Here is an 8,184-nt window from a genome sequence, read left to right as displayed (position 1 = left end):
CCAGGAGTTGGAGGTTGCTGTGAGCGGGATGCCATGGCACTCTACCCAGGGGGACAGCTTGAGGCTCTGTCTCAAAAAAAAAAAAAAAAAAAAAGAAATAGCGAGCCCATAAATAGACCTACATAAATGATTTTCACAAAGAGTACAAAGAAAACCACTGGGAAACCACTCTTCAACAAATGATGCTGGAATAATTTGGTATTTATATAGAATAAAATCCTAGACTACTACCTCATACAACACACAAAAACAGAATATAAGATTAACAATAGACCTAAACACAACAGTTAAAACTATAAAGCTACTAGAATACATAAGATGATGTCTTTTCAAATTTGTGGTAGGCAGAGGTTTCTTAAAGTGAACACAAAAATATGAATCATAAAATAAAAAATAATATAATTTACTTCACTAGAATCGAATACTTCTGCTCATCAAAGACAGCATTATGGAAATGAAGAGGCAAGATACAGATTGGATGAGAATATTTACAACATGGAGCAGATAAATTACTTGTGTCAGAATAGAAAGAATTCCTACAACTCAGTAATAAATGATAACCTACCCAGTGACATTGACCAAAATACCTGAAAATGCATTTTACAAAATGAGATATATGGATAGGTAATAAAAACATAATATAATGCTCAATTTCGTTGGTCATCAAGTAAATGAAAATTGAAATAATAATGAGATACTGCTATATACCCACAAGAATTGTTTAAAAATGACAACAGCATATTGGAGAGGATATGAAGTAAACAGAAAACTCATGCATTGCAGGTGTGAGAGCAAAGTGCTATGAGTTAAAAAAAACTAGCAGATTTTATAAAGTTATACATATATCTACCCTATAACAAAGCAATTCCACCAGTAGGCAGTAATCCAAGAGAAATGAAAACATATGCTCATGAAAAGACCTGTTCAAGAATGTTCATAGCAGCTTTATTGATGATAGCCAACATGTGAAAAGATCCTCAGTGTCTATCAATAGAATTATGGCAAATAGTGATATATTTGTGCAATAGAATATTACTCAGCAATAATAATTAGTGAGCTATACCTTGGCTAAATCTAAAAATAATATTCTGAATGAAATAGACATAAATATTGCATATTGAATGAATTAATATTAAATTTGGCAACAAATATTGATGAAAGCAACTTGTAATAGAAATCAGATCAGAGCTTACTAAGTGGTGATAGAGTTGAATAGGAGGGCTTGAGGGAATTTTTGTTGGTAATGAAAATATTACATATCTTTTGATAGGGATGTGGATGAGCATACACATTTTATCAAAAGTGAATGGCACACCTTTGATCTAAGTGTTTTACTTAATATAAATTATAACTTGTGTTAGGTTTTCTCTTGTTACATTGCAAATTGCAATAAACTTACTGACCTAAAAGCATACTCATTTATTATCTCACAGGACAGAAGTCCTTCACAGTGTGGCTGGGTTCTCCATTCATGGTGTCATAAGGCTAAAATCAAGTCAATTTACATTAAGTAAAATACTTAGATCCTGCAGTCCCATTTTTGCAGGACAGAAGTCCATCACAGTGTGGCTGGGTTCTCTATGCATGGTGTCATAAGGCTAAAATCAAGTCATCAGTGAAGTTCTCATCTGAAGGCTATGGGGGAAAATGTGCTTCCAAATTTATTTTTATTTTTTGGAAGAATTCAATTCCTTGAGGTTGATGGACTGAAAACATTCCTTATTTTCCCCTATCTGTCTTCTAGGAATTGCTGTCCACAGTTAAAGGCTGCATTCGGTTCCTGGCTCCATGGTTTCTACATCTTTTCAACAGGGAACCTCCCTCATACTGAATCCTTCTCACTTTTCAAGTATCTCTGACTTCTGCTGCTGCTACTAGATAGACAAAAATCTCTCTGGTAAAAGGGTTGGTGTTATTTACTGAAGTCCACTCAGAAATATTAAAACCAACTGATTTGGTACTTTAATTATATCTGCAAATTACTTTCCCAGCGATGTCTAGATTAGTATTGATTGAACAAGTAGGGGCCAGGAATATTGGGGAAAGGGTATCTTAGAATGCTATCTAACACAAAACTGAAAAATAGTGACTGTCAAATGTCAACATTTTCAGATAAAGAACAGCTGAGAGAATTTGGTATCAACAGACTTTACTACAATAAATGCAAAAGAAAATCTTTCAAAATGAAAGGAAATGGCCCCAGGTCTGAATCTGCAGAAAGGAAAGAATAACACCGGAAGTGGTAAATATGTTTGTTAATATGAAAGATTATTTTTTAAATGACTCTAGAAGATTATTGATTTTTTAAAGCAAAAGTGATAAATAAATTATATAATCTCTAAAAGAATATAAAAAATAACAAAAATGTATGATGGGCCTTATAATACATGAAGAAGTAAAAAGTATCTGATAACAATAGCACCAAGAGCTAAATGGGTTGAAAATGTAATTATTCTGTTGTGAGTTTCTTACATCATTTGTAAAGTGGTTCAACAGTAGGTCATTCAAGGATAAGTTAAGAATATATATTGTATATCTGTAGAGTAAAACCACTAAAACATTGATTCAAAGATACATAGCTGAAAAGCCAGAAGAAGGAAGAAATGGCAGAGTAGAAACAGCCTGTGGGCACACTGCTCTCTAGGAAATTAGTAAAAATTGCAGGCAGCTGCTTATGTATGGATTGCTTTTTTAGGAAGGAACTTTGTGAAACCACAGAGAACCAACACAGACAATGCAGTGTGGGGAATAAAGGTGATAGGACAATATATTAGATAAGATCAAAGTATGTTTTAGGAGAATAGAATAGAGCCCTGGGGCACCACACACACCCCACTGGTGCTGTGGCAAAGATGTGAGGAGATATTTTCACCACCACAGACCTCTCTACCTAGATACACCAGGGACCTGTCTGAAGTCTTTGTGGAGTTACTGTACCAGACAACAGGCAGAGTGGAGATTGGGCAGCAACCAAAGTCATCCTGAGCACTTGGGTGCACAGTGCCAGGTTGGCACAGGACGCAGCTTTGTGGTGACTGCCTCCACATCACCCCCACTGGACTGGGCAGTAACTGGACTAAGTGGAGGCTCACCCTATGACTGGAAGCCAAGCTACCCTCCCCTACAGTACAACAGGGTTGGAGCATGTGAATTGACTGGGACACCACAAGCTCTGACATGGATGGCTTTGGACAACTCCTTTGGTATGTCCTGAGGGAGTTTAGGAGAACTCCATGGTCCATGGACTGCTGCTAGATGTGACCTCCACCTATGTGACTTGGCATCTGCATAGTCCCCAATCTCATGGAACAGCCTTCCATTTACTTAGCACCAACTCCACCCTTTGAAACAGTTCTGCCTGGCCTGCAGTGGTGGTGGAAGCTCCATAGTGGGGTCTTAGGGCCCAGTTCCAGTGATAGAATATCAGAGGTAATGTCCTGGGCCTGGTGGGAGCTCTAGAGGAACAGAGGTTGGGCACAAGAAGGAAAAAGAAGCAAAAAGTACTCCCCAATAAGATGAACAGAGCAGCATTCTACATAATTCCATCTCTTACTGTTAGCAGTTTAAATGCACCACTCAAAATACATAGGCTGGCTGAATGAATGAAAAAACACAACCCAAGCATTTTATGTCTCCAGGAGACAAGAGTGCTCACAAGCACGAAGTGAAAGGATGGAAAACATATTCCACACAAATGAAAACCAAAAGAAAGCAGGTATAGCCATTCTCATATCAGACAAAATGCTTTAAATCAAAGATAACTTTAAATACAAAGATGGTCATTATATAATGGTAAAGGGAGCAATTCAGTATAATAATACTAAATATATATGCACCAACACAGAAGTTCCCAAATACATAAAGCAAATTCTACTAGAGCTAAGGAAGGAAATAAATAATAGCACTGTAAGTTTTAGGGACATTAACACTCCACTATCAAAGCTGGAAAGATCATCAAAGTAGAAAATAATCACTAGAATTAAATAGGACTCTAAAACAAATGGACTTAACACACATTTACATAACATTCTACTATAAAACTACTGAATATACATTTTTCTCATTAACAAGTGACACATTCTCCAAGACTGCTCATATCGTAGGCCACAAAACATAACTTAACAAATTTAAAAAAATTGAAACTATACCATATTCTCAGATCATAGTGACCCAAAGCTAGAAATCAATTCCAAGAGCAACTTGATTCTACACAAAGTCATGGGAAGTAAACAACCTTCTACTGAATGATTATTGTGTCAAAAATGAAACTAAGATGGAAATCAAAAGATTCCTAAAATGGAATGACAAAAGGGACACAAGCTATCAAAGTCATTGGGAGTCAGAAAAAGCAGACCTAAGGGGAAAATTCACAGCATTAAATGCCCACATCTAAAAGTCAGAAAGATCACAAATGAACAGCCTAAGATCGCATCTCAAAGAACTAGAAAAGGACAAGCAAATCAAGCTCAAAGCCAGTAGAAGAAAACAAGTAGCATAGGTTAGAGCAGAATTAAATGAAATGAAAAATAAGAAAAACATATGAAAGATCAGTGAGACAAAAAGTTGGTTCTTTGAAAGATAAAAAGAATTGATAGATCTGTTCTATATTAATTAGGAATAGAAGAGAAAGGACCCAGATAAACTCAATCAAAAATAAAAAGGGACATATTACAATTGATATCACAGAAATACAAAATATCATCCATAAATGCTACAAAAATGTCTATGCACACAAAGTAGAAAATGTACAGAAAATGGAAAATTCCTAGAAAGACACAACCTTCCAAGACTTTATCAAGAAAAAATAGAATTCCTGAACAGACCAATAATGAGCAATGAGATTGAAGCAGTAATAAAAAGTCTTTAAACAAAAAGGCCCGAGACCAGATGGAATAACAGCTGAATTCTACCAGAGCTTCAAAGAAAAACTGGCATCAGTGCTGCAGAAAATATTCCATCACATTGAGGAGGGAATCCTCCACAACTCGTTCTATGAAGCCACTAGCACCTTGATAAACAAAGCCAGGAGAAACATAACATGTGCAAAGACAGGTAGAATCAACATTATTAAAATGTGCATACTACCCAAAGCAATTTAAAGACGCAATGCCATCCCCATTAAAATACCAACATCATATTTTACAGATATAAAAAAAATTCAACACTTCATTTGGAACCATAAAAAAGTCGAAATAGCCAAAGCAATCCTATTCAAAAAGAACAAAGCTGGAGGTGGCACATTACCAGACTTCAACCTATACTAGAAGGCAACAGTAACCAAAATAGCGTGGTATTGATACAAAAATAGAGAGGTAGACCAGTGGAACAGAATAGAGAACCCAGATATAAAACCACCTACCAACAGCCAACTGATATTTAACAAAGCAGATAATAATGCACATTGGGTAAATGAAGACCTGTTCGATACATAGTGCTGAGAAAATTGATTGGACAGTCATATGCAGAAGAATGAATCAGGACCCCTATCTTTCACCACTCACAAAAATATATTCGAGATGGATAAAAGATTTATATGTAAGGACTGAAACTGTAAGAGTTCTGGAAGTAAATGTAAGAACTCTTAGTCAAGTACATCAGTCTAGTCAAGTAATTTATGACAAAAACCTCAATGGCAATTACAGCAGTAACAAAAATAACTAAATGGGTTTTCACAGCTTACCAAATAATCAACAGAGCAAATGCACAACGTAAACAATGGGTGAAAATATTCACAATCTACACATCCAATAAAGGACTTACATCCAAAATGTACAAAGAACTCAAATAAATCAACAACGACAAAAAGTAATAACCCGATTGTAAAATGGACAAAAGATATGAACAGAAGGGTGGCACCCGTGGCTCAAGGAGTAGGGCACTGGCCCCATATACTGGAGGTGGCGGGTTCAAACTCGACCCCAGCCAAAAACTGCCAAAAAAAAAAAAAAGATATGAACAGAAGTTATTCCTAAGAAGATAGACAAATGAGCAACAAACATATGAAAAAATGCTCCACATCACTAATAAAGAGGGAAATGCAAATTAAGACACCATCTTACTTCTGTTACAATGGTTTTTATTAAAAAGTCCAAAAATAAGAGATGCTAGTGTGAATACAGAAAGAAAGGAACACTTATACACTGTTGGTGGGACTGCAAATTCATATACAACTTCTATGGAAAATAATTTGGAGAGTCTTCAAAGAATCCAGCAGTTCCACTATTGAGTGTCTACCTAAAGGAAAAGAAGTCATTTTATCAAAAAGATACCTGTGGCTCGAAGCCTGTAGCACAGTGGTTACAGTGCCAGCCACATGCACCGAGCCTGGTGGGTTCGAGCCCAGCCTGGGCCAGCTAACCAACAATGACAACTGCTACAAAAAAATAGCTGGGCGTTGAGGAGGGCACCTGTAGTCCCAGCTACTTGGGAGGCTGAGGCAAGAGAATCACTTAAGCACAGGAGTTTGAGGTTGCTGTGAGCTGTGACGCTGCAGTATTCTACCAAGGGTGACATAGTGAAACTCTGTCTCAAAAAAAAAAAAAAAAAAAAGATACCTGCACTCAAAAATTTATTGCAGCAGAATTCGTATTTGCAAAAATGTGGAATCAACCCAAGTGCCCATCAATTTATGAATGGCTCAACAAAATGTGTTGACTATATACCATATAGTACTACTCATCCATAAACAGGATGAATTGATGCCTTTTGCAGCAATTTGGAAGGATCAAAGACCATTCCTTCCAAATTGCTGCACATGTACTCTCTCTCTAATAAATTGGAACTAACCAATGGGCATACAAGTACAGAGGGAAGTAAAAGACAGGAAATTAAGTGAGGAGAGGGGATGGAGAGGAAGAGTTCAAAAACCCACCCAAGGAGTACAATGGATGAAGAGAACATTTATCACCTTGATTCATGCTATTATCAAAAACATCTGTACCCCCTTAATATTTTGAAATAAAAAATGTTTCTGTTTTTTTTTTCTTGGCCGGGCCCAGGCTTTGAACCCACCACCTCCGGTATATGGGGCTGGCCACCCTACTCCTTGAGCCACAGGCACCACCCAAATAAAAAATGTGTAAACTATATAAAAAGCTAGAAAATACAAATTGAATTCATAACAAATTCTTGATTAGTTTAAAAGAAGACTATAAACAAGTATAACCATTATAAAAAAAGTATAGCGGTAACTCAAAATTAAAAATAGAATTACCATACAATTCAGCAATCCCGCTACTGAGTATATATCCAAAGACAATGAAATCAGTTTGTCAAAGAGATATCTGCACTCCCATGTTTATTGTGACACTATTTACAATACTCATTATAGATAATCAAAATAAGGGTCCATCAATAGATAAATGAAGAAAACAGAGTATGTGTATTACACACACACACACACACACAAACAAAATGGAATAATATTCAGCCAAAAAAGGAATAAAGTCCCACCATTTACAATACCATAGATGAACTCAGAGGACATCATGTAAGTGAAAGGATCCAGATATAGACAGATAAATATGATCTCCCTCACAGGTGGAATCTTTTTTCAAAAATGTTGACATCATAGGAGCAGGGAGAGGGAAATTCTGAAAAGGGTAATCAATGGGTAAAAAGTTATCATGAAATAGTAAAAATAAATTCTGGGGTTTTATGACACAGAAGGATGGCTACAATTAAAGTTACAAAATATCTACAAGAGAGGATTCAGATTATCCTCATCACAAAGAAATGATAAATACATAAGGCAGTAGACAATACTAATTTGATTGTATCCTTATACAATGTAGATGTGTATTGAAACATCAAATTGTACCTCATAAATATGTGCAATTACAATTCATCGATTTAATTATTTAACATATTTATTTCTTTTTTTAAAATTAAATCATAGCTGTGTACATTAATGCAATCATGGGGTACAGTGTGCTGGTTTTATATGCAATTTGAAATATTTTCACCAAACTGGTTAACATAGCCTTCATGGCATTTTCTTAGTTATTGTGCTAAGACATTTATATTCTGCATTTAGAAAGATTCACATGTACCCTTGTAAGATGAACCATAGGTGTGGTCCCACCAATCACCCTCCCTCCACCCATCCTTCCCCCCACCTGCCCCTCCCTCTTCCTCTTCCCCATATTCTTGGGCTATAATTGGGCTATAGCTTTCCTACGAAAG

The 8,184-nt window shown here is 36.1% G+C and overlaps 1 pseudogene; it reads left to right on the top strand.

Moving 5' to 3' along the window:
* The window catches only part of LOC100954238, a 177,654-nt pseudogene that overhangs the window by 165,080 nt on the left and 4,390 nt on the right, over positions 1 to 8,184 (top strand).

Source organism: Otolemur garnettii, unplaced genomic scaffold (assembly GCF_000181295.1).
Source record: "Otolemur garnettii isolate 467f Iridium unplaced genomic scaffold, OtoGar3 scaffold00155, whole genome shotgun sequence".
Taxonomy (NCBI): Eukaryota; Metazoa; Chordata; class Mammalia; order Primates; family Galagidae; genus Otolemur; species Otolemur garnettii.
The sequence above is the reverse complement of the archived record's forward strand: the minus strand, read 5'-3'. Positions and strand labels throughout refer to the sequence as shown.